This window comes from Delphinus delphis, chromosome 20 (assembly GCF_949987515.2).
Source record: "Delphinus delphis chromosome 20, mDelDel1.2, whole genome shotgun sequence".
In the NCBI taxonomy this organism is placed as follows: Eukaryota; Metazoa; Chordata; class Mammalia; order Artiodactyla; family Delphinidae; genus Delphinus; species Delphinus delphis.
The window spans coordinates 15,423,864-15,450,863 of record NC_082702.1 but is presented as its reverse complement, the minus strand read 5'-3'; the positions used below and the strand labels follow the sequence as shown (position 1 = coordinate 15,450,863).

The following is a 27,000-nucleotide window of genomic DNA, read 5'->3' as shown; positions in this document are numbered from 1 at the left end:
AAGTAATAAAACCTGGGACTTTCCTGGTGGTCCAGTGTTTAAGACTCTGCGCTCCCAATGCAGGGGGCACTGGTTCCATCCCTGGTCCGGGAACTAAGATCTGGCGGGCGGGGGGTGGGGGGAGGAAGTTAACATTACCAGTAATGGAACATATTGACATTGCGTGTCTCCTGATAAAATAAACCAAGAAGAGCGTAGCATCATTTATGGGATTTTCCTCCCCAAAATGTATAAATGATCAGGACACATCAGGTAAACCCAAATTGAAGAACATTATACAAAATAACTAATCTGTACTCTTTGAAAATGTTAAGATTGTGAACAGGTGGAATAAACAGAAGACAAATAGTAAGGTGGCAGATTTAAACCCAAATATTTTAGTAGTTTCACTGTAGAGGAGAGTGTCTATACTTGAGGGTCTGGGGGACAGATAAAACCAAGCATCTCGTAATAAATTACTTTGCAATCTTCCTTCTTGCTTTAAAAACATGTTGAACTTGCATTCTAAACCATAGTAAAAGTGCCTATTTTAACATAACCCGTTAATGTTGTTTAGCATATAGTAGATTAAAAAAAATTCTGTCAACCTTCAAATAAAATTGATGCCCCATAAAGATACCCTCTTTTATCATTTTACAAAAGCCTAACAGAGGTTAATTTCTGTTACGCAGATACAAGCCTGGTCTCCCAAACAGGTGACACACATTCACATATACACAACACCCAGTCACACCTGCGGTCACAACTCAGCATCTTCAGCAAGCTCTGCCCCGCCCTCTTCCTCACCTGAGTGCAGAGACGCACGCGCTCACACACACTTTTCAAGATCGTGATTTCTTCTCTGTCGCCTCTTCAATACAGTCCAGAAAGAGAAGATTAGGTCCCACCTTCACTCTTACCCTGAGCGCTGCGCGGACCGAGGCCTGGACTCACCCGACGGACAAAGATGAAAAGTGTGTCATCCCCTCTGCATTCCGAGGGCGAACTAGAACCTCCAGAAATCTCCCGGGCCCGGCGGTTTGGGTCACGGGGGTCAGGACCAGCTGAAAAGAATCAGTTCGCTTGCGCCCTGGCCGATTGGCTGCTTTTCTGGCGTGAACTACGTTTCCCAGAGGCTCTGCGACTCGGAGCTGCTTAAAAGGCGAATTTGCGGTCTCGCCTTTTGCTTACGGGCGATAACTGAGCTGACAGAGATGGGTAGGACTGGCAACTCCAGCAGGTATGCCGGCTCCATCTGCGAATTGCTTGGCGTCCGGGGCTTGCGGTTCTGATTGGTGCAGAGAGGCGGTGGATGAGCGCAAACCTAGCTTCCGCGCTGAGAGGAATCGGGGGCCCGTTTTCAGCCTCTGGACTACATTTCCCAGAGAAATCCGCAGGCCCACGCTATGTCCCGCGGTATTTCGCTGCTGAGTTTTGCACAGTGGTGGGGCCGTTGGCTCCGCGGAGTTAGCTGCTGAGGGGCGTTTGGAACCCGGTGCAACTTAGCTACTTTGGACCAGACCGGAACTAGGGAAGGACTAGGGTGAGGAGTTGGGCCCCCGGCCTTTCGTGTCCGGAGCGAGCAGAAGAGAGGAGATCGTGTGTGTGTGTGTGTGTGTGTGTGTGTGTAATTGTTACAGTGTGTCTTCGCAGTGTGTGATGGAGACAGTATGTGGTGATCACTCTGGGTGATGGAGTGGGGTGCTTGTGACTGTACGTGTTCCCAGAAAGGGTATGTGATTGTTACTACTTTGTGTGCCATTGTGGGGGATGTAGAGGGCAGGTGACTGTGCATTTGGAACTGTGTGTCCCGGTAATGGGTGTGTGATTGTTTGAATGTGTGCAGCACCGTGTGCCTAAGATTTGGAGGTCTGAGACTGTGGTGTCAGGCGCCTGTGACTGTGCAGGTGCAACTAATATGATCTTAGTGTGTGGGTGCGGGGAGTCCTGTGGCTGTGCGATAGAGACCTTGTGTGTCCCTTAGGTATGTATGTGGGATTATATGTAACCAGGTGACCTTGTATAGCACTATGTGTGCCATGGTGAGTGGGTTGTGATGGTGCAAGTGTGGCTTCACCACTCCATACCTAGGAGTCATTTGTGAGCCCATGATAGATTGTAGCTCTTTTCCTGTAACTGCATTGGGCTGGATTCTTCAGTCTTCCCTGACCTTCCTCTGTATGTGTGTGTGGATGGAGAGGGGCTGGAGAAAGTGTGGGATCCCAAGAAAAGCTGGAGAAAGTGTGGGATCCCAAGAAAAGCTAAGTGTCTCATCAGTTTCTTCTTTTTTCCTCAGTTACCTCACTAAGAGGAAAGAATGGTTTCTGAACATCCAAAAGTCAAGATCAAAGTGCTTTGGGATTTTTTCTTTCTTCCCTGAAATCTTTGTTTTTCAAGGTATATATATATTTTCCTCTTCTGACAATTCCTGACTACCAAAAGCCCATTCAAGAGACCTTGTCCTTAGTACTTCCCATTTGGATACATAATGGAGGCCTTGGGGTTAGACCCAGAGACCCAGTTTCCTATATGTCCCCTCCGTCTTAGTATTAATTCGGCAGTTTCTCCTGTGTGCCATATCTCCTCTAAGATCTCTGCTGGCCTAGTGAGGCAAATACAGAGGCTTCATCATAACAACTGAATTGTTGAAAATAAGATGAGTGCATATGTGGCACACACCATACCACACACCAAGCAAAAACCATGCAGCTTATGGGTTGGTTTTGGTTAGTCTCAGTCCAAACAGGTGATAAGATCTTTCACTTTGCCAATATTTTTGGAGTAGGAATGACATGGGGGCTTGATCAAAGAGTTCTATACCAATAGGACAAGGGATTTGCCAGGTAATTTGTGAGTAAATACTTGGACCAGTTTCCAGGTCTATTTTGAATTAAATTCTCAAATGGTCCTCGTTGGAGTTCTCAATCTGGAATCCATGGACTCCATCACCAGATATCTAAAGGGAAGGAGGACTGGAATGAAATTCACTAAGGGTTACAAAAATGGTAGAACCACGGATAGATCTAAAAGCAGAGACTACAACACTTTGGGACAACCTTTGAGATAATAAAATCCAAAATTACTTTTCACAAATAGGGAAATTTTAAGTAAATCCCAATATAAGGTGGCATTTTATGCAGCTAAGTAAAAATATGTTTGAGATAGAACATATCCATTTTCATTATTATGACTAACATTAAGCAATTTAAAATAAATAGAAGGGCTTCCCTGGTGGCACAGTGGTTAAGAATCTGCCTGCCAATGCAGGGGACACGGGTTCGAGCCCTGGTCTGGGAAGATCCCACATGCCGCGGAGCAACTAAGTCCATGTGCCACAACTACTGAGCCTGCACTCTAGAGCCTGCAAGCCACAACTACTGAAGCCCGCATGCCTAGAGCCCGTGCTCCGCAACAAGAGAAGCCAATGCAGTGAGAAGGCTGCGCACCGCAACGAAGAGTAGCCCCCACTCGCTGCAACTAGAGAAAGCCTGCGCACAGCAACGAAGACCCCACACAGCCAAAAATAAATAAATAAAATTTAAAAATAAAATAAATAGAAAGTACTCAAGAAATTGTATAGTTAAATCTCCTCCCTATTTTTTTAGGAACAGAAGTTATTTGTAAAAGGGCCAAAGGAATGTGAGGTCCTCAAAATGAAGAAGCTTTAGAGCTGTCAGTTGAAGCTCAGTAAATACCAAACCAATTCTTAGCTAGAGTCAAGCTCTTCAGAAGCTCCCTGGAGATACACATGAAGGAAAATAGATGTCTTAAAGGGAAGATTATGAATAATAGGGGAAACTTCTCAATTAGTAGAACTATGTTTCCTTACTTCTCTATTATCACATCCTTGAAGAAGTTCCTCTGGACAGGATTTATCCATTTGTCCTCCCCAGCCACTCATGGATTTGACCACATCCATGAATACTTCCTTCTTCTGAAATGACAAAAACTTTTTTCTTCTCCAGAGGCCTGTGCCCCCGTAGTGCCCTGGTGGGGGTGGCCATGAAGGGGCAAAGAGGGGATATAAGATGATCAAAACATTGTAGGTGGACAGCATGTATCAAATTGCTTAGGCAATGCTGGACATTTTAAACTTCACGTAGCACTTAATTAGATTATCAAACATCCACAGTTTGGAATTCTAGCTAGACTTAATTTATTCTTGGGAGCAAGGGGGGCAGTTCCACATAGTGGAGAGAAAGGTGATAGGCCTGTGCCCAGCTGAGTGAGGGCGACTCGGAACTTGAAAGCCTTGCATGTACAAGTTCAGCTGGTCCTCATCTAGGCCACAGGCATCTCTCCTTTGATGTTGCAACAGCCTATTAACTGATCCCCCTACTTCTTTCATTGCCTGCCTAACATTCCTTCTTAACACAGCGGCCAGGGTGATTCTTCCAAAATGTAAGTCATCACTACCTGGCTTAAAACTTTCCGTGGCTGCCCATCTCACTCAGAGTAAAAACCAAAGTTTCTACAATGGCTTACACAGCCCAATGTAATCTGGCTCTTGGCTGCCTCTCTGACTTGATTTTCTATATATTTTTAGGTAACTTAATTCTGCCCCCTCTGCTTTTGAACTTGCTGATTCCCCTGCCTGGCATTTTCTTGCTCCTGATATCTGCATCATTACTCTTTCACTTCTTCAAGACTTTGCTCACCTGTCACCAAATTGGAGAACCCTTCTTTGACCACCCTACATAAAATAGCATCTCAACAAGTGCACTTCCTATCTCCCTTATACTGTTTTATTTTTTCATAGCTCTTATTACCATTTTTTAACTCAGATATAATTGACGTAAAACATATTAGTTTCAGGTGTAAAACATAATGATTCAATATATGTATATATTATGAAATGATCACCTCAAAAAGTCTAGTTAACATCCATCACTGCAGATAGTTACAAACGTTTTTCTTGTGATGGGAACTTTTAATATCTAATCTCTTAGCAACTTTCAATATATAATATAATACTATTAACTATAGTCACCATGTTGTACATTACATCCCCAGGACTTACTTTATAACTGGAAGTTTGTACTTTCTGACCAGTTTCACCCATTTTTGCTTCCCCCCCATCTCTGGCAACCACCAGTCTAGTCTCTGCATCTATGAATTTGGTTTTTTGTTTTGTTTTTAGATTCCACATATAAGTGAGATCATATGGTATTTGTCTTTCTCTTGTTTCACTTAATGTAATGCCCTCAAGGTCCATCCATGTTGTTGCAAATGGCGAAATTTCATTCTTTTTTATGGCTGAATAACATTCCATTGTGTGTGTGTGTGTATATATGTATATATATATATATCACAATTTCTTTATCTGTTGATTCACTGATGGACACTTAGGTTGCTTCCATATCTTGGCTATTCTAAGTAATGCTGCTATGAACATGTGGATGCATGTATTTTTTCAAGTTAGTGTTTCTGTTTTCTTCAAATAAATACCCAGAAGTGGAATTGCTTGATCATATGGTAATTTAAAAAAAAATTTTTTTTGAGGAACCTCCATACTGTTTTCCATAATGGCTGTGCCAATTTACATTCTCATCAATGACGCACAAGGGCTCCCTTTTCTCCACATCCTCACCAACATTTTTTGTTTTTTTAACAGTAGCCATTCTAATAGGTGTGTGAGGTGAAATCTCATTTTTTTAAATAAAGCATTTAAATTTATTTATTTATTTAGGCTGTGCTGGGTCTTCGTTGCTGTGCACGGGCTTTCTCTAGTTGCGGCGAGCGGAGGCTACTCTTCGTTGCGGTGTGCGGGCTTCTCATTGCAGTGGCTTCTCTTGTTACGGAGCACAGGCTCTAGGCACGTAGGCTTCAGTAGTTGTGGCACGCGGGCTCAGCAGTTGTGGCTCGCAGGCTCTAGAGCACAGGCTCAGTAGTTGTCGTGCACGGGCTTAGTCGCTCTGTGGCACGTGGGATCTTCCCGGACGAGGGCTCAAAGCCGTGTCCCCGGCTTTGGCAGGCGGATTCTTAACCACTGCGCCACGAGGGAAGTCCCAACATCTCTTTATCTAGAAATTTCCTTGCCTAACTGAGCTTCATCTATGAACCCATCTCAGGTCCTCCCATTCTGTCAGGGAGCGAGTGATGGCACCCAGCAGCAGGGTCTTGTCCCTTAGTATCCCACGCTTTTCTTTTTTTTTCTTTATTGAAGTATAGTTGATGTACAATATAAGTTACAGGTGTACAACATGATTCACAATTTTTAAAGGTTATACTCCATTTATAGTTATTAATATTGGCTATATTTCCTGTGTTGTACAATATGGCCTTGTAGCTTATTTTACACATAATAGTTTGTACCTCTTAATCCCCTACCCCTATATTATCCTTCCTCCCTTCCCTCTCCCCCACTGATAACCACTAATTTGTTCTGTATATCTGTAAGTCTGCTGCTTTTTTTTAAAATTATATTCACTAGTTTGTTGTATTTTTTAGATTCCACATATGAGTGATATCCTACAGTATTTGTCTTTCTCTGTCCAACTTATTTCACTTAGCATAATACCCTCCAAGTTCATCCATGTTGTTGCAAATGGTAAGATTTCACTCTTTTTTATGGCTGAATAGTATTCCATTGTGTGTGTGTGTGTGTGTGTGTGTGTGTGTGTGTGTGTGTCCACGACAGATGAATGGATAAAGAAGATGAGGTATGTGTATATATGTATATAATAGTGTTGCTATGAACACTGGGGTACATGTATATTTTCGAATTAGAGTTTTCATCTTTTCCAGATATATGCCCAGGAGTGGGAATGCTGGATCCTATGGCCATTCTATTTTTAGTTTTTTGAGGAACCTCCATACTGTTTTCCATAGTGGCTGCACCAGTTTACATTCCCACCAACAATGTAGGAGGGTTCCCTTTTCTCCACACCCTTTCCAGCATTTGTTATTTGTAGATTTTTAAAATTATGGTGTGAGGTGATTCCTCATTGTAGTTTTGATTTGCATTTCTCTAATAATTAGCGATGTTGAGCATCTTTTCATGTGCCTGTTGGCCATCTGTATGTCTTCTTTGGAAAAATGTCTATTTAGGTCTTCTGTCCATTTTTTGACTGGGTTTTTGTTGTTGTTGTTGTTGAGTTGTGTGAACTGTTTGTGTATTTTGGAAATTAAGCCCTTGTTGGTTGCATCATTTGCAAATATTTTCTCACAGTCTGTACGCTGGTTTTATCATTTAGTTTGTGGTTTCCTTTACCGTACAAAAACTTGTAAGTTTGATTAGGTCCCATTTATTTATTTTTGGTTTTATTTTTATTGCCTTGGGAGATTGACCTAAGAAAACATTGGTACAATTTATGTCAGAGAATGTTTTGCCTGTGTTCTCTTCTAGGAGTTTTATGGTGTCCTGTCTTATATTTAAGACTTAGCCATTTTGTATCTCATTGTGGTTTTGATTTGCATTTCCCCTATGGTTAGCTGATGTTGAGCATCTTTTCATGTGCCTGTTGGTCATCTTCACGTCTTTGGATAAACGTCTATTCAGTTCTTCTGATCATTTTTTAATCGGCTTTTTTTTTTTTTAAACGTTGAGTTCTATGAGCTGTCTATATATTTTGGATATTTACTCCTTATTGCTCATATCATTTGCAAATATTTCCTCCCATTCTGTAGGTTGTCTTTTCGTTTTGTTGATGGTTTCCTTTGCTGTGCAAAAGCTTTTAAATTTAATTAGGTCACATTTGTTTATTTTTGCTTTTATTTCCTTTGCTTTAGGAGACAGATCCAAAAAAATACTGCTGTGATTTATGTCAAAGAGCGTTCTGCCTATGTTTTCCTCTAGGAGTTTTATTGTTTTTGGTCTTACATTTAGGTCTTAATCCATTTTGAGTTTATTTTTGTAAATAGTATAGGAGAATGTTGTAAATTCATTCTTTTACATGGAGCTGTCCAGTTTTCCCATCACCATTTATTGAAGAGACTGTCTTTTCTCCATTGTATATTCTTGCCTCCTGTGTCACAGATTAATTGACCATAAATGTGTGCACTCTTTTTTCTATTCTAGCATCCCATTCTTTTCTAACAGTGTTCCCATTTGTGTGCAGTGCTCTATGATGGAGCCTAAATACATTCCACTGGGCCTCCCATATCAGAATTGTGGTTTTTTTTTTTCAGATTCAGAATTGTGGTTTCATGAAGTGGAAATGATTGTTGAATGGGATAACTCATCTTTACAGGCCTGTTTATTTTTCGTTAATTTTTGAGTTCCCCTTTAAAAAAATATGAAGTATTTCTTACTACAAAAGAATAATAGAACACTCATGTACTTAACACATAGAATAGGAAGGCCTATTGAAGACCCTTTTGTACACTGCCCTCCCTCTCAACATGTAACCTGTAAAGAAAATTTTGTAGTCATCATTCTCTTGCTTTTCACAATTGTTTTACTATTTATCCCTAAACAATATACTGTTAGCTTTTCTATAGTTTTGAACTTTTTAACAAGTAAGACTAGCCAGATGCATAAGTTTTTGAGAATTTTAGACTTTCAAAGCTGTAAAGGAACTTAGAGATCTTGTTCGATCTCAATATCCAAAATAATGGAATGGTTATGTCTTGCCTTCCTAAGATGAAAGATATATCCAGTTAAAAAGAGTTTATTAAAGAACTTGCATTATAAGGAAAAATACTTATAATACTTTCTGAAAATGATGATTCTTAGTATTTGGTGTACACTTTAATTAGATCAAAGTCCTATTATGTGCAACAGAGGTTTTGCTTGCTTGTTTGGTAAATATTTTAGAAAGATTCTGACTTTTTCCTTTAAGAAGTAAGAAGAAAAAAAGGGAAAGGAGGAGCTCATATTTAAGAGTTTATTGTAAGTAGTAATTAGCATGTCAGATGTTCACTATACAGTTCTTTCAACTTTCTGTATGTTTGAAAGTTTCCACAATAAAAATATTGGTAAGTCAGTGATGATCATTAAAATAAATAGTAATTTTCCAGGTCTACAGGTTACTGTGTGTTTTTCTACTCTATTTCATTATTTGGGAAACTGTAAATAAATGTGTGTTTTGTTCATTCCTAGCCCTAGCCGTGGGATAATGGGAATGTCTCACTGTATGAAGGAGGTGTGTCTACAGCAATAGGAATATTCAAGAAGATGGAGGCACTTTGTTCTAATTACACTAATTTTTTTACTCTACCCTATCTTTGGCTTAACCCATTTGCTCAGTGTATTTTCTCCATCCCTCAGTGTCCTTTTCCATCTCTTCTTTGATCTGAAAGACATTTCCTTTAATTTTAACAGTACTACATGGTTTTGTCATTTTAGGGGTTGGTGATGTTCAGGGATGTGGCTGTAGACTTCTCTCAGGAGGAGTGGGAATGCCTGGACTCTACGCAGAGGGATTTATATAGAGATGTAATGATGGAGAATTACAGCAACCTGGTCTTACTAGGTAAGGATTTCTTTTATTTATTTATTAGTTTAATTTAATTTACTTTTGGCTGCCCTGGGTCTTCGTTGCTGTGTTGTGGGCTCTCTCTAGTGGTGAGCGGGGGCTACTCTTCGTTGTGGTGCACGGGCTTCTCATTGCGGTGGCTTCCCTTGTTGCGGAGCATGGGCTCTAGGTGCGCGGGCTTCAGTAGCTGTGGCACGCAGGCTCAGTAGTTGTGGCACACGGGCTCTAGAGCACAGGCTCAGTATTTATGATGCACGGGCTTAGTTGTCCCGCGGCATGTGGGATCTTCCCGGACCAGGGATCGAACCCGTGTCCCCTGCATTGGCAGGTGGATTCTCAACCACTGTGCCACCAGGGAAGTCCTAGGTAAGGATTTCTATTCCCAAATAACTTGTGAATTTTGGGTGTATTTTCAATTGTCTGGGTGGGTTTCTACCTATTTCCTTGGGAATTATTTTGTACATTGTAGATTCGGAGATGAGCAGCACTTTGTGGTACCTTTATCTTCTCCTTGCTTTACACCTTCCTCTTGTCCTTCATGTTGTTGCCTGTTTTCTTAAGGACTGGGTTTGAATTCAGGAACAGCATGATTATGTCTTCTTATTTTTTCTTACAAACAGGACTCTCTATTCCTAAGCTTGATGTGATTTTCTTATTAGAGGAAGGGAAGGAGCCCTGGATGGTTTCAAGGAACATGGTGGGAGGATGGTGCCCAGGTGATTAGATTGAATAGGTAGGGAAAGGCACTGCAGTTAGGAACCCAGCTGGTGGGACTTCCTTGGTGGTCAGTGGGTAAGACTCCGCTCTCCCAATGCATGGGGCCTGGGTTCGATCCCTGGTTGGGGAGTTAGATCCCACATGCATGCCGCAGCTAAGAAGTCTGCATGCCGCAACCAAAAATCTTGCATGCTGCAACTAAAGATCCCGCATACCACCAAGAAGATCCTACATGGTGCAACTAAGACCCGGTGCAGCCAAAATAAATAAATAAATATTAAAAAAAAAGAACCCAGCTGGTGAGGGAGGCAGCACCTTAAAAGTATAGATTGAGGAATCTCTTCCTTGAAGGCCTATCCAAGGGTTGTGAAGAAAAGCCCTAAAACACGTGGAAAAATGTAAAGTCCTTCCCTTTTACCCCCACCTGTGCTCTCTGTGCTATTCATCTGTCATAATTCCCTCCAATTTTAAAGCCCTTTTTCTTTAAGAGCCATTTTATATCATATAACTTAGATCCACTTCTTTCCCTTTTTTAAACTCATGTGTTTTTGAAAAAAATCTTCTGAAATGCATTTTTAAGCCCTACTGTTCATTTTTCCTACTGATCTTTGAATTTTTTTCCCTCTGACTAGTTTTTTTTTTTTTTGCGGTAGGCGGGCCTCTCACTGTTGTGGCCTGCTCCAGATGCGCAGGCCCAGTGGCCATGGCTCACTGGCCCAGCCGCTCCACGGCACGTGGGATCTTCCCGGACCAGGGCACGAACCCATGTTCCCTGCATCGGCAGGCAGACTCTCAACCACTGCGCCACCAGGGAAGCCCCCTCTGACTAGTTTTGCTTTGATGCAGCAATTCCATGCATTAAAAGATATTCATTTACTTTTAATCAACATTTATTGACTTAAAATAATGTTCTAATTGTAAGATAGAGATGATTTCATTTTTTTTCACAGAACATTACAAATGTGTTTAAATTTTTTTCTTTTTTACTTTATTACGGACAGAGGAATGGACGTCCCATGAATTCGTGCCCGCGCTTCAGCAGTTATTGACATGTTTTCAATCTTATTTCATCTATCCTCATTGACCTCTGCATCCCCCACCCTTGAAGTATTTTAAAGCAAGACCCAGATATCATACGTTTAAATACTATTAAATATATGTTGCTTTTCACAGTTTCTTCTATTTAAAATTACTACTCTGATGCATCTTTATTTAGATGGATATTTTCATATTTGATGATCAGATATGAGATTCCTGGGCCAAAAAAGTTTAAACCCTTTAAAGCTCCTGATATTCTAGCACAGAAATGCATGATCCAGGGAAGCTGACTTTTTAATTTTATTTATATAAATTTTATATAAATTTATACTTTTATTTATAAATATATAAATAAAAGTATAAATATACTTTCTTTTTATGTAAAATTTTGCCATCTTTTCCACTAGATTGTTTAGGTTTGTTTTCTTAATAATTAATTAATTTTCAGGAGTTATTTATTTACTTACTTAAAATTGTGTTAAAACAATGAATAACAAATGTATTCCATTTTCACCTTTTTTGAGTGTAAATTCAGTGGCATTAAGTACATTCACATTCTCTTGCAACCATCACTGTATTCATTTCCACAACTTTTTCATCTTCCCAGAATGAAACTATGTACTCATTAAATAATAATTCCAATTCCTCTTCCCCACCAGGGCCTGGCAACCACCATTCTACTTTCTGTCTTTATGAATTTCACTATTCTAGATATCTCATATGAGTTGAATCATACAATGTTTGTCTTTTTGTGTATGGCTTATTTCACTTAGTACCATGTCCTCAAGTTTCATCCATGTTCTGGTATGTGTCAGAATTTCCTTTTTAAGGCTGAATTCTGTTGTATGTATTTACCACGTTTTGTTTTTCGATTCATCCATCAGCAGACATTTGGGTTGCTTCCATCTTTTGGCTATTGTGAATAATACTTCTAGGAACATGGGTGTACAAATACCTGTTTGAGTCCCTGCTTTCAATTGTTTGGGTATATACACAGAAGTGAAATTGTTGGATCGTATGGTAATTGTCTGTTTAATTTTGTGTATACATACACACACACACACATTTTCTTTATCCATTCATCCATTGATGAACACTTAGGCTGTTTCCATGTCTTGGTTAATGCTGCGGTGAATGTGGGGGTACATATATCTTTTCAAATTAGTGTTTTCGTTTTCCTTGGAAAAATACCCAGAAGAAGAATTGTTGGATCATATGTAGTTATATTTTTAATTTTTTGAGGAACCTCCATATGTTTTCCATAGTGGCTGCATCAATTTACTTTCCCATCAGTAATGACAAGGGCTCCCTTTTCTCTACATCCTTGACAACACTTGTTATCTTCTTTTTTTTTTTTTTTTTTTTTTTGTGGTACGCGGGCCACTCACTGTTGTGGCCTCTCCCGTTGCGGAGCACAGGCTCGAGACGCGCAGGCTCAGCGGCCATGGCTCACGGGCCCAGCCGCTCCGCGCCATGTGGGATCTTCCCGGACCAGGGCACAAACCAGTGTCCCCTGCATTGGCAGGCGGACTCTCAACCGCTGCGCCACCAGGGAATCCCGCCCTAGTCTTACTTTTGATTGTGACTTCCTACGCGCCTCAGTTTGAAAAGTGGGAATCTTGAAGGATCTGGGTTCAAAGCATTACTCTAGGAGATTATTTACTCGTTTATACCAGAGACCAGGTCTATTCTTTAATTAATTTCTCAGCTTGAGGTGTCCATGACAGGTAGTGTAAATTTGAACTCCAATCTTATGTGAGGATGGATGTTAATGATTAATTCTCAGGTGAGACTCTTTTTTTTTTCTTTTGCGGTACGCGGGCTTCTCACCGCTGTGGCCTCTCCCGTTCCGGAGCACAGGCTCAGGACGCGCAGGCTCAGCGGCCATGGCTTATGGGCCCAGCTGCTCCGCGGCATGTGGGATCTTCCCAGACCGGGGCACGAACCCGTGTCCCCTGCATCGGCAGGCGGACTCTCAACCACTGCGCCACCAGGGAAGCTCTCTCTCTTTTTTTTTTTTTTGATGGTGGTAGTGGTGGTGAAATCTAGAACCACAGCGGAGGAGAGCAGATTTACCTGTTAGTCCCTTAACTGGCAGGAGACTTTTTCCTAGCCCACCCTTTAACTCTGGGTGTGGCTTCTTTGAAGACCTGCGTTTTATGCTGTAGTCTCAGGTTTCGTTCTTCACTTTGCGTAGTTTGAGACTTAACCTTGTTCCTTCACATGGACATCAATCCACAAAAGCTCTTGGTTTCTGTTGGGATGCCCCACAGCAAGGTGGTTTCAGTTCTCGGGTTTGCTTTGCCACTCCAGTTTCAGTTTTCTTTTCTGTGTTTAGTATGTTTATATTGTTTTTGCTTTTAGGAATTTCCTTTACTTTCTTGAGCGCTCAGCGGCAAGTTTAAAGATACCTTTATTTTGATATATCCAGCATTTAGCAGTTTTGCAACATAAGACTACTTTTCATGATAAATAAAGTGTACCATACTGCTAAAAGCAGAGGTTGCAGTGGGAGAGATGAGGAAGAATGTCAGTACCCGCAGTGTTTGCAAAATACTAGAAACAATCTAAATGTCTCTCAGCATCAGAATAGATCAGTAAATCATCCTGTTTCTATTGTATGCTAAATAAAACCATACTGCCATGAAATGAATGAATTATAGCTAATATATCAGGTTAATCATAAAAACAGTCACAGAATACCAGAAGTATGAGGCTATTTATATATAGTGTTCAAATGTTGTCATACTGCACAGTATCTTAAATAAGAATTCACATATATATAGTAAAACAATAATAAAAGGAAAGAGAATGAGAAATACAAATTTCAAAATAGTGGTTACCTGTAGGGTACAGGAAAGCGAGAATAATTTGCTTTGGGAGGGATATTCAAGAAGCATCAATAATATTTGTAATGTTTTATTTTTTAAGCTTAGTAATGGATACATAGTATTCATTTCATTATTCTTTGTACCTTTTAAATATGTGTATATACAAATGCACAAAACACTCTCATTTGTATGTATTTCTTAACAAAAAATACTTTCTGACTAATGAAGCTAAAAGGAGAGGAATAAGGTGACTAATTGGGATGCTGTGTTAGTAATTCACACATAAGATGATGATAGGTTAGACTAGGGGTCAGCAAACTATGTATGGCCTGTGAGCCAGCTGCCTATTTTTTGTAAATAAAGTTTTATCAGAACATAGCCACACCTATTCACTTATGTGTTGTCTTTGGCTATTTTTGCACTACAGTGGCCAAGTTGAGTAGTTGCAATGGGGACTGTGGCTTGCAGGCCTAAAATATTTACTCTCTGGCCCTTAAAGAGAAAATTTGCTGATGCTTATGATGTTAACAGTAGAAATGTTGAGAAAATGATTAGATTCAGGATTTTTTTTTAAGGTTAAGCCAGAAGGATCAATAGTAGCTGGCTATGTGAGCTTCTGGCAGAGTGGAGAGGGTAGAGCTGGGAATCACCAGCAGATGGATAATTTATTAAGCAATAAGACTGAAAGAGATCACTTGATAAATGAGTGAAATATTGAGAGGAGAAGAGTATCAAAGACTGTTTTCTGAGCCATTCTTCCACTTAGAAGTCAGGAAAGGAGGATGGTCCTGGTTTTCCCAATTATGGAGTTTTCCAGAATGTGGGACTTTTCAGTGCTAAAACCAGGACAATCCCAGGCAAACTGAGATGCTTGATTACCCTAGATGGTATCTAAAAGGAGAATGAGAAAGACTGGTGAGCAAAGTAGAAAATGACCAAGGTAAGTATGGATGTACCAGTAGATAAACTGTCACACATTACTGGAAGAACAGTAACTGACCACTAGAGTTAACAAAAGGGAGGGTTTTGGTGGTCTTAGAAAGAGTGTTTTTTCAGTGGAGTTATGAAACAAAAATCATTCCTGATTGAAATGGCTTTAAAAAAAGTGGAAGAGAATTCTGGGAAAATGGTGGCTGTGAATATGTAATGTTTTTGCTTTCCTTGAATCCTCCCCATCTCCCACCAAACAAAACAAACAAACCAAATAAGAGAGAAACTAAAAGAGCAAAATACAAATCCACAGGTAACATCTACATCAAAGCTAAGTGACAAGTCACCCCCTCAAACCCTATAAGAAGATTAACTGGGAATAAACTGACAGCCCTAAGATCCTTTTGGTGTCTGCAGTTTTTATGGGATGAAGTAGAAATAAAAGCAAGGGAATATCTGACAGCTCTGAGAAGAAGAGAACCCTCAAATCATAAATCTACTCACTAGAAAGTACAGCAGCAGCTGAAACTGGAAGTCATCCTTCTATAGGCAGGTATGTGAAAGGTAAATACAGCACAGCTAAAGTCTGGGCCTCTTAAACTCTAGAATCCAAACTACAGATGCCTTTCAGGACAACATCTACTACTCAGGAGACATTTCTGGTAGTAGAATCCAAATTAAACAACAGGACAGGGATGATAGTGGCAAAGGAAGAAGGTGGTCTAGATAAAAGTTGGGGAGGGGAGCAGAGGAGGCATATTTCAGGAAGTGTTTAAGACTACAGTTTTGAGCACTCATAGAAAACCACGAAGAGGGACCTTCAATGCTACAAAGCTATAAACTCTACCCTGGTCCAATTTTTTCTCCTAAATGTAGAATAACACCCATCTCAATTAAAAATGAGTAAGAATTAAAATGGAATATTAAAAAGTATTCAGTTACCATATTATCCAGCAATACCATTTCTGGGCATATACCCAAAAGAATTGAAAGGAGGGGCCCAGATATTTGTACACCTATGTTCATAGCAGCATTATTCACAATAGCTAACATGAGGGAGCAACCAAGATGTCCATCAACAAATGAATGGATAAACAAAAATGTAGTATAAACAGACAATGAAATATTATTCAGCCTTAAAAATGAAGGAATACTGACACATACCACAACATGGATGAAGCTTGAGGACATTATGCTAAGTGAAATAAGCCAGTAACAAAAAGACAAACTGATTTAATTTTCTAAGGTATCTAGAGTACAGACTTGGAGAGAGACTTTGTTTAGTGGGCACAGAGTTTCAGTTTTGCAAGATAAAAAATTTCTCAAGATTGGTTGCACAACAATGTGAGAGTTTCAGTTTTGCAAGATAAAAAAAATTCTCAAGATTGGTTGCACAACAATGTGAATATACTTAACACTAGTGAACTGTACACTTAATGGTTAAGATGGTAAATTTTATGTTATGTATATTTTACCACCATTAAAAAGAAAAGGATGATGGGCCAAAAAAAGTGTCAATACAAATGAAAGCATAAAATTGGAAACAGAGGAATGAAAAACAGGTTGCACATAGAAGACAAATAATAAAATAGTAGACCTGAATCCAAACACATCAATAATTACATTAAATGCCAATGGACTAAATACACCAATTAAAAGACAGAGAATGTCCAAATGGATAAAAATTCATGACTGAAGTGTGTGCTATTTTTGAGAAACTCACTTCAAATATAGGTAGATTAAAAGGATAGAAAAAGATACATTAAGCAAACACTAATAAAAAAGAACTGGAATGGTAATATTAACAGGAAACAAAGACTAGAGAGCAAAGAAAATCACCAGGGATAAAGAAGGACATTACATAATGATAAAAGGGTCAATTCACTGAGAAGACATAATAATTCTCAATGTGTATACCTAACAAGAGAGCTCCAAAATATATGAAATAAAAACTGACAGAACTGAAAGGAGAAATAATTAAATCCACAATTTTATATAGACTCCAACATGCCTTTCTAAGTAATTGATAGAACTAGTAGACAGAAAATCAGCAAGTATATGGAAAAACTAAATAATGCAATCATGCAAATGAATATAGTATACTTTACCCAACAATATTAGCACACACACTCTTTTCAAGTGTGCATAGAACATATCTTGGATCATAAAGCAAACTTTAAAAGAATTGAAACCATACATCTTATGTCCTTTGACATAATGGGATTAAATGAGAAATCAATAACAAAGATAAGAGGCAAACCTCCAAACACTTAGAAATGAAACAAGACACCTCTAAATAGCCTATGAATCAAAGAAGAAGACTTGAACAGACACTTCATCAAAGAGGATATATGGATAGCAAATAAACACATGAAAAGATGTTCAACATCATTAGCCATTGGGAAAATGCATATTAAAACCATGATGAGAAACTAAACACCTATTAGAATGGCTAAAATAAAATATATTGCAATTACTAGGTACTGGCGAGGATACTGAGCAACTGGAACTTTCATACTTTGCTGGAAGGGATGCAAAATGGTACAGTAACTTTGGAAAAGAGTTTAGCAATTTCTTATGAATTTACACATACACAACCCAGCAATCCTACTCCTGAGTATTTACCCTAGAGAAATGGAAACTTGCATTCACACAAAAGCCTATACAGGGTTATTTGTAGTAGCTCTGTTCATAATTGCCCCAAACTGAAAACAGCCTAAATGTCCTTCAGCATGTGAATGACACATCCATACAATGGAATAGTACTCAGCAGTAAAAAGGAATGAGCTCTAAGTACATAAAGCTACTTGCATGAATCTCAACAGCATTATGCTGAATAGGAAAAAAATCTCTAAACATTACATACTGTATGATTCCATTTATATAACAATCTGGAAATGAAAAAAAATCATAAAGATGGAGAACAGATCAGTGTTTGCCAGAGATTAGGGACTAGGGGAGGGAGGGAGTATAAAGTGATAGCTTGAGGGAGTTTTAGGGGTGATCGAACTATTCTGTATAATTATTGTGGTTATATGAATCTCTACATGTATTAAAATTCATAGAACTATACACAAGAAAGCTTTGCTATGTTAATTTAAATTTTAAAAATTTAAATAAAAGCAATAGGAAAAGATTCTGGTTTAACCTTGCATAAAATTGCTATAAAAGGGATTAAAGGATAAAACAACATTCCTATAGACAATGAGAGGCACACCAGCACGTCATATGTACAAACAGTCATAATGTTTCAAAACTAGCTAAAAATGTCAGAAAATGATAGACACTCTGAAAGAACAATAAAACAGAATTAGAAAAACTCAGATATGAGGCAACTGGAGAAAAAAAAGTTAAAGATGGTGACAGACTCAGGAAAGAATTAGAAATAAAATAAAAAATCATTGCAGAGGTGAAGACCAAACTAGAAGGGAAATAAAAATGAAAATGTGCAACAAATAATGCCTTGGGAGAAACAGGAGATGGAAAGGAGAAAAAATTTCAAAATCAAGAAGAAATTAAGGGCTTCCCTGGTGGCACAGTGGTTGAGAATCTGCCTGCTAATGCAGGGGACACAGATTTGAGTCCTGGTCTGGGAGGATCCCACATGCCACGGAGCAACTGGGCCCATGAGCCACAACTACTGAGCCTGCACGTCTGGAGCCTGTGCTCCATGACAAGAGAGGCCACGATAGTGAGAGGCCCATGCACCGCGATGAAGAGTGGCCCCCACTTGCCACAACTAGAGGAAGCCCTCGTGCAGAAATGAAGACCCAACACAGCAAAAATAAATCAATTAATTAATTAACTCCTAAAAAATAAAGAAATTAAGAAGGAGAGAAAAAGGATTAGAGAGAAAATGATATAGAAGATAGGCAGTGAGAATCTAACATCTTCATTAAGAGTTCCAATAAGAGTTTAATGGAACAAACAATTGCCAAAAATGACTCAAGATAACTAAAATTAAGAACAAAAGGACTGAAGCCATGTTTTGAAAAATTACACCATGTATCCAGGAAGATCATAACTTTGGCATCCAGACAAAAAGACCAAGTCACTTAAAAGGAAAGGAAAATCAGATTATCATCTGGCCTTTCTACAGCAAAGATTTATTCCAGAAGACAACGTCTATTTTTCTATTTAAGTTATACAAAGACATAAATTTTGAGCTAAGAATTTTTTACCTAGCCAAATTGTTATATATATATATGTAGAAGCTCAAGGAGTATTATTCCTCTAAACCCTTCCCAAGGGATCAAGCCAAAAATGAACTTCAGAAAACAGAAATAGAGAGACATCAACCTAAGGACTGGGTTGAGCATTAAGTATATAATAACCTGTATATGTAATACTAAGTGGTGGTATTAAGGGAGAGAGTATAGTATTATTGCTTAGGTATAGTAGATATATATCGTTATAATTATCTAAGAAGTAGGGTGAGAATGTGAGGGGTATATGAAAAGTACAACAAGCTTGTAAATTACCTTATAGATATTAACAGAGGAAGTAAGTATTTCAAATCAGAGCCTAGGGAAGGGATAAGAAGTTAATAATTATTTTCAATATGTCTCGTATTAGGAAACCAGTAGGTAATAGCAGAGAGAGTAGGAGGACAACAGTTATTATATAAATTTATCAGGATAAAAATAAGCTTTGTAATCAAAAATGTAAACTTGACTAAATATGAAAAGATATGCCTCAAAATAGAGAATAAGTAAAATGGTATACATAAAGACTGTATAGATAAAAGATATGTATGTGTACATGTTCGAGTGTTTATGTATATCATAAATCAAAATGATAGAACTAAGGCCAAACAGTGATTATACTAAAACATGTTGTTATTTATCTAAAACAGGAAGGATATTGTATTTTTTAAAGTGTTTTTTAGAATAAGACAACAGAGATCCCAAACGACACAATAGAACAGTTGGACTTAATTGATATATATAGAACACTACATCCAAACCACCCCCGCCTCCAGAATACACATTCTTTTCAAGGTGCATGGAACATTCTCTAGGATAGACCACTAGTATGACACAAAACAAGCCTCAACAAATTTAAGAGAATATAACTTATTTCAAGCATCTTTTCTGACCACAATGTCATGAAAGTAGAAATCAACTACAGAAAGAAAAATGAAAAACAACAACAACAAACACCTATTAGACGGAGACTAAACAACATGCTACTAAAAAAACCAATGGGTCAATGAGAAACTCAAAGAGGAAATCAAAAAATACCTCAAGACAAATGACAATGAAGATACAACCATACAAAAATCTATGGGATGAAGCAAAAGCAGTCCTAAGAAGGAAGTTCATAGTGATACAGGCCTTCCTCAAGAAAAAAAAAAAAAACCCAAGAAAAATCTCAAATAAACAACCTAACCTTCCACCTAAAAGAATAGAAAAAGAAGAACAAATAAAACTTAAAGTCAACAGAAGGAAGGAAATAATAAAGATCAAAGAGGAAAAAAATAAAGTGTTTTTTAGTTGTTACTTTATACAAGGGGAGGGAAAATAATGGGATGAAGAGGACTTCTTTCATTATACTTTATTTTGTAGATTTGAGTTGGGAACTATAATAAACATCTTACACAATTATAAAACAAAATTAACTTTAGAAAAACCCCTGAAACCAAAAGAGAAAGGAAACAATTCAATCTAAATGTGTATCCATTGGTTATATACCCTAAGAAGAAAAGACACTATCTAAAAACCCCACCATAATGTTTTTAGTACTCATACTAGTGGTAGCAGTGCTGATATTGTTAGGTTCTGTGGAATAAAATAAATGAGCAATTTAGTTGGAGTCTTTGAAAACTGAGACTGTCAGTACAGGAGAAAGGAAATACAGATGTAAGATTGATAACATTAAATAGAAACCCTGTAGTCCTGAATATGAATTGGAAGGATTATTTTGAACTCAGGCTATATTTTATCTTTAACTACATATCTTAAAGACTAAAAGACACTTAGAGCTAGCAACCAGTCTCATTTACAGACCTCACGTGGATCTTGATTCAAACAAACTGAAAAATACACATTTATAATTAGACAACTGGGGAAATAGGAAGACTAACTGGATATTTGATCTTAAAGAATTACTGTAAACTTTAGGTTTGATTACTATATTAATATGCTTTTGCAAAAATGTTCTTGTCTTAGAGATTCATGCTGAAATATTTACAGATGAAATAATAAGATGCCTGGAATTTGCTTCAAATTAATTTATGGATTGGCTGTGAGAAGTGGATGGATAAATAAGAGTGTCTATAAGTTGACAGTTGTTGAAGCTGAGTGATTGTTATATTGGGTTTTTTCCACTTTCAAAAGCTTACATTTTTCTATGGCAAACTATTTTAACACAAAAGAATAGGAAGTGAGACAATGTGTGGATGGTGAGACAATGTGTAGATAGTGTGAAATTTTGTAAAACAGAGGACAAGGAAATGATTGGTAGCTGCCGGGGGTCCTAGAGTCAAGGAAGTTGTTTGTGTGTACATACTTTAAAGGAGATTTTAAGGAGTGTCTTTTGTGCTGATAGGACCAAAACATGAGAGCAGGAAAACTATTTGTGAAGGAGAGAGGATGGGGATTGCAGAAGCATATGCAAGAAAAGGTTATGTCAGAGAAGATAGTCTTCAGGATCCAGTTAAGGTATTGGCCTTGGACAGAAGCATTTTATCAGCAGGGGAAACAGATTATTGGAGTTTATGTACAGGTTGGTTGATTTGATTGCATGAGAGAAAATTCTCTCATTCTTACTTTTTTCCCCGCCTTCTTTGTGAAATTATTAATCTGGACATCAGCCAGGAGATAGTTCTGAGATCTTAGGAGAGAAAAGAGGTGGGGGAAATTTTTCAGAGAGTGAGAAAATGAGAAATGTAGCAGAGGTGAGGGGAAATGCTGAGGGTCCATTTGAGTTGTGTGGTTATAAATGTATAGTGAGAATAGTCAATGTGGTTGTGTGTTCCTTATCAGCCATGTTCAGCTACTCAGGTAGAGAAGAACAATAGGCAGAATTGGATTTAATCAGGTTGGGGACATAAATGCAAGACAATAGTTACAATGATGGACTGTGGAATTTAAGCTAGGTAAGGCCATCAGGGATATAATAGTAAAAATTAACATTGCAGATGATTGAAGGCATGAACAAGAGGGTGAATCTAGAATAATTTCCACCCTACTCCTTGAGTTTTGGAAGTCTTTTTGTTTGTCTTCATGCCTCACCCCTTTCACATTCGTCTCCTTTATGACAGAAAATTTTAATGAAATTTTCCACATTCACATTATGAAATTTACATTGATTTTATGAAAAGCATATAGTTCAGGTGCAGGAAAACTTAATATCATTTTCCTTGCTCAGTCCTTGCCCCCCCACCACCTTTTTTTCCCCTGAATCTTCTTCCATAGTAATAAGAATGATAGAACCACTTTAAAAAAATTATTTTATACAACAGGTTCTTATTAGTTATCCATTTTATACATATTCGTGTACATATGTCAATCCCAATCTCCCAATTCATCCCACCACCACCACAACCCTACCCCCGCCACTTTCCCCCCTTGGTGCCCATACGTTTGTTCCCTACATCTGTGTCTCAATTTTTGCCCTGCAAACCAGTTCATCTTAGAACCACATCTTGAACTCTTTATGCCAGGCACTTTACATGCATTATTCCTAATCTTTACAAGCCCAGGGAATAGATATTTCTATATCTATTGTTATATGAAGAAATGGTGACTGAGATAGGTAAAAGTACTTTGTCTACACAGAAAGGTAATCATCAGCAGAGCTAGGGTCTGAGATCCTGGTCTGTCTGAATCCTGTGTTCTCACTAAATCCTCACTAAATCTCATCATTACTCTTTCTTTTACTCTGAACTATTTCTCAGCTTTTACTGTCAAATCACTCATTGCTAGAGACTGCCTGAGTTCTCTTCTATATTATTTCAAGGACAATCTTTATAGCATTAGCACCAAATAATAGTTTTATTAGAGTCACAAAACATACCATACTGTAGTCAGAGGAATATTTGTGTTGTAAACTTTCTATACTCACTCAGCATTTTAGAATATTCTGTCTGTTCCATTATCTAGATTTCCATTCTCCATCATTTCCTTCAGTTTACATTCAGCATACCCTTTGTTATAGAGTTTCTAGTCGTCCAGTCTACCCACCTCATTCTACCAAATAGTGATCCTAGTCTCCCAAAATTCTCAAGTCTCTTTGCTTAATATGCTTCAAACCTGTTATAATGCCTGGGAAGAAATAGTTTTCTGGGAAGTACAAATATAGTGGTTTTGGACATAAAGGAGGGAAGGGAAGCCCAGAGAAAGGGCCTGGAGGAACAAAATAGATTGTATATTGGATGGAAGGTTGAATAATACTACAAATTCAAGTGAAGGGTAAAAGAAAAGGCACCTCAGTATAGTATGGTATAGATAGTCATAACTACACATAAATGGCAATGAGCACTGGTAGAAGTAAAGGGAGAAACAATTGGATAGATAGGTGGTTAGGTATATATAATATCATTTTTCTATTTGCATCATTTAATAACCTAGTTTTGGTTGTGATTTTGTTTTAGTTTCTGAGGGAAGTAGTGTAAAGAGCTTATGAAGTAAAGAGCTTATATTATCCTTTCAGTGATGTGAGAGAGATTAAAATCAGGGATAGATGTTTAGAACTATTCTGTAATTAAGTATAAGTATAAATGATTGTTATAATCCTTAAATTCTTCCCTACTTCCATATGCACAGTATTTCCTTTTATCCCTACAATAATCCCCTTTCATTCATCCAGTGATTCATTCATTAAACAATTATCTATGGAACACCTTTTATGACTAAAATGTTGGTTATTCTGTGTTGGGTGAAACAGCCATTGTTCCTGCCCCTTAAGAGCTTTAACATAAAGAAAATAAAAGATTACATATGAATAAGTAAGCGATTGTATAATTATAAAATCCAGAACATTGCGGTGAGAAAATACTATGATGAGATAGAGAATGAAGAAGTGAATTTAAATAGGGTTGTCTAGCTCAAACTTTCTAAGGAAGTGACTTTTCACCTGAGACTTGAAGTCAGCTGTGAAAAGAGCTACGTTTAGAGAATTTCTAACAAATTGAACAGTCTGTGGAAAATTTTGAGAAGGTAAAGTACTTATTTCAGATGCTCAGAAGTGATGAATATTTGGTACATAATGAACACTGGGGAAAAGTGGGTTGAGAAGGTGTTGGATAGGATTTTGGTTGAGATATGTCAAAGATAAGATTATGGAGGATCTCATAAGCTGTGGTAAGGGAATTTGGATTTTATTCTAAGTGCAGTTGGAAACCATTGAAAAATTCTAGGTGGGATTGTTAAATTTTGTGCAACATCAGAATTGGCTGGTTGAATGTATTAAACATAGGAAACCTAAGACCTATTGGTGTAAATTCTTATTTACTTGATTTGAGGTGGTACACTGATATCCAGTCTTTTAGTAGACTATTTATGTGATTCTAATCTACACCTGAATTTGGAAAGTACTGACTTAACCTGTTTTCCTAACAGCCTCTCTCATCTTTCTTAAGTGTTTATGCTTTTGACTTCTTTTTCAAATTGAAGGCCTTGTATACCATCTTCACTTCTTAAGGACATTATTTTCAGTTTTTCCCCCATTTCTACCACAGAAATTTTATTTCCCCCCAAGGAGGTAACACCGTATGTTTACTTTCTGATTATCTTTCAGACTTGGAGTTCAGATGCAAAACCAAGGAATTGTGTCTGCAGAAAGAAATTTATGAAGTAACATCATCCCAATGGATGATAATGGAAACAAGTCATAGACTTGTGGGCTCCAGTATCAGAGATGTCTGGGAATGCAAAGGCCAATTTGAAAGGCGACAGATAAATCAGGAGGGATATTTGGGGCAAGCATTAATGACTTACAAAAAAAATGCCAACTTTCAGCCTACAAACATCTCTTATCCTACATCAGCAAATTTATCCTGGAGAGAAATTCTATAAATTCAAAGAATGTGGGAAAGCCTTTATTTATGGCTCAGGACTTACGGGATGGCATGGAATTCATATTGGTGAGAAACCCTATAAATGTAAGGAATGTGGGAAGGTCTTTAGTCATTTTTCCTATCTTACTGAACATCAGAGAACTCATACTGGTGAGAAACACTATGAATGTAAGGAACGTGGAAAAGCCTTTATTCATGGCTCACATCTTATTCAACATCAGAGAATTCATATAGATGAGAAACCCCATGAATGTTAGGAATGTGGGAAGGCCTTCAGACAATCTGCACACCTTACTCGACATCAGAGAATTCATACTGGTGACAAACCTTTTATAAATGTAAGGAATGTGGGAAAGCTTTTATTTGTGGCTCAGAACTCACTTGACGTCAGAGAATTCATACTGGTGAGAAACCCTATGGTTATAAGGAATGTGGGAAGGCCTTTAGACTGCATTCACAACTTGATCAACATCAGCGACTTCATACTGGTGAGAAACCTTATCAATGTAGGGAATGTGGGAAGGCCTTTCTTCGTGGCTCACAACTTACTGAACACCAGAGAATTCATCCTGCTGTGAAACACTATGAATGTAAAGAATGTGGGAAGACCTTTATTTGTGCCTCACAACTTACTCTACATCAGTGAATTCATACTGCCAAGAAGCCCTATAATTGCAAAGAATGTGGGAAAGCCTTTATCCGCAGCTCAGAACTTGCCTGACATCATAGCATTCATACTTTGGGTAATGACGTGGGCCTGGGACATTGCAGGCCATTAAGCAGGCCCCAGCTGGCAATGTGACAGCCAGTGGGTTTTGGAGCTGCCCATACTGTCACCCATACTCACTAGAGCTCTTCAGCACTGCCACAGCCAACCACTAGATGGCACCATAATTCCATTTCCACCTTGCTGGCAAAAGTTTAGTTTTAAGCAGCCCCTATTAGCTATTTTAAATTTACAAGGGAGCCACATAGGAGGCAGCGTTTATACTTGTTCCATACCCCCACTGTTAAGGCTCTTGAATTAATATCCCTATGCCCAGGCCTGGCCTCTCAAAATACAAGTCAGACTGTTACTGAAAGGGCAACGGAAAGCTTCACATGGGGATGTATGCAATGAGGCTTCTTTGGGATTTTTTTTTTCTTTTTTTGGCTGCGTTGGGTCTTCGTTGCTGTGCGCGGGCTTTCTCTAGTTGCGACGAGAGGGGGCTACTCTTTGTTGCGGTGCACGGGCTTTCCACTGCGGAGTCTTCTCGTTGTGGAGCATGCGCTCTAGGTGCGTGGGCTTCTGCAGTTGTGGTGCATGGGCTCAGTAGTTGCGGCTCGCGGTCTCTAGAGTGCAGGCTCAGTAGTTGTGGCGCACGGGCTTAGTTGGTCTGTGGTATGTGGGATCTTCCCGGACCAGGGCTCAAACCGGTGTCCCTTGCATTGGCAGGTGGATTCTTAATCACTGTGCCACCAGGGAAGTCCCTTCTTGGGGATTTTTATATCCCCAATATGATGCCAAGATAGTAACCTCTTTTCTATTCATTGTGCCTCTCATTATCCAACCACATAAATTTCTGTGGCTCCCAACCAACAAAGTTTATGCTGCAAGGTCCTGAATTTGGCTAAAGATTATTACAAACTTAGTTAAGGCCATGGCCTCACCCTTAACCAACTCTGTGACAGCCTGATGGACCATCAGATAACCTCAGCCCCGCAGCTGGACTCATCCTAGATGGAATCTTCCCTGACACCAAGCCCTCATTATACCTTGCTGTCAAAGGTCTCCTCTACCCCAAGACCCCTTGCTGCTCTCTCCACTTCTCTTACTTTCCCAATTCAGCCGCAGCCACAACAAACTATTCTCCCTTCTCCTTTAACCCTTTTGCTTTCTGGTTCCCAGAACTCAGCTCTTCTAGCCCCACTCCCTAATATAACATTACAAAATAATTTGATTTGTGCTATCTGCATTTTGGGGAAAATATAACCTTTTGGTCTGTCCCTAAACAAACCGCATCAGTCTTACTCCCATGCACCAAGCATACTGTATTCTTGCCAACTGCCCTATTCAGCTGACCAC

The 27,000-nt window shown here is 38.6% G+C and overlaps 1 pseudogene; it reads left to right on the top strand.

The window, feature by feature from the left end:
• Window positions 1-1,415: 1,415 nt before the first annotated feature.
• LOC132416174 (zinc finger protein 850-like) lies at window positions 1,416-26,484 on the top strand (annotated as a pseudogene).
• The last annotated feature ends 516 nt before the right edge of the window (window positions 26,485-27,000 follow it).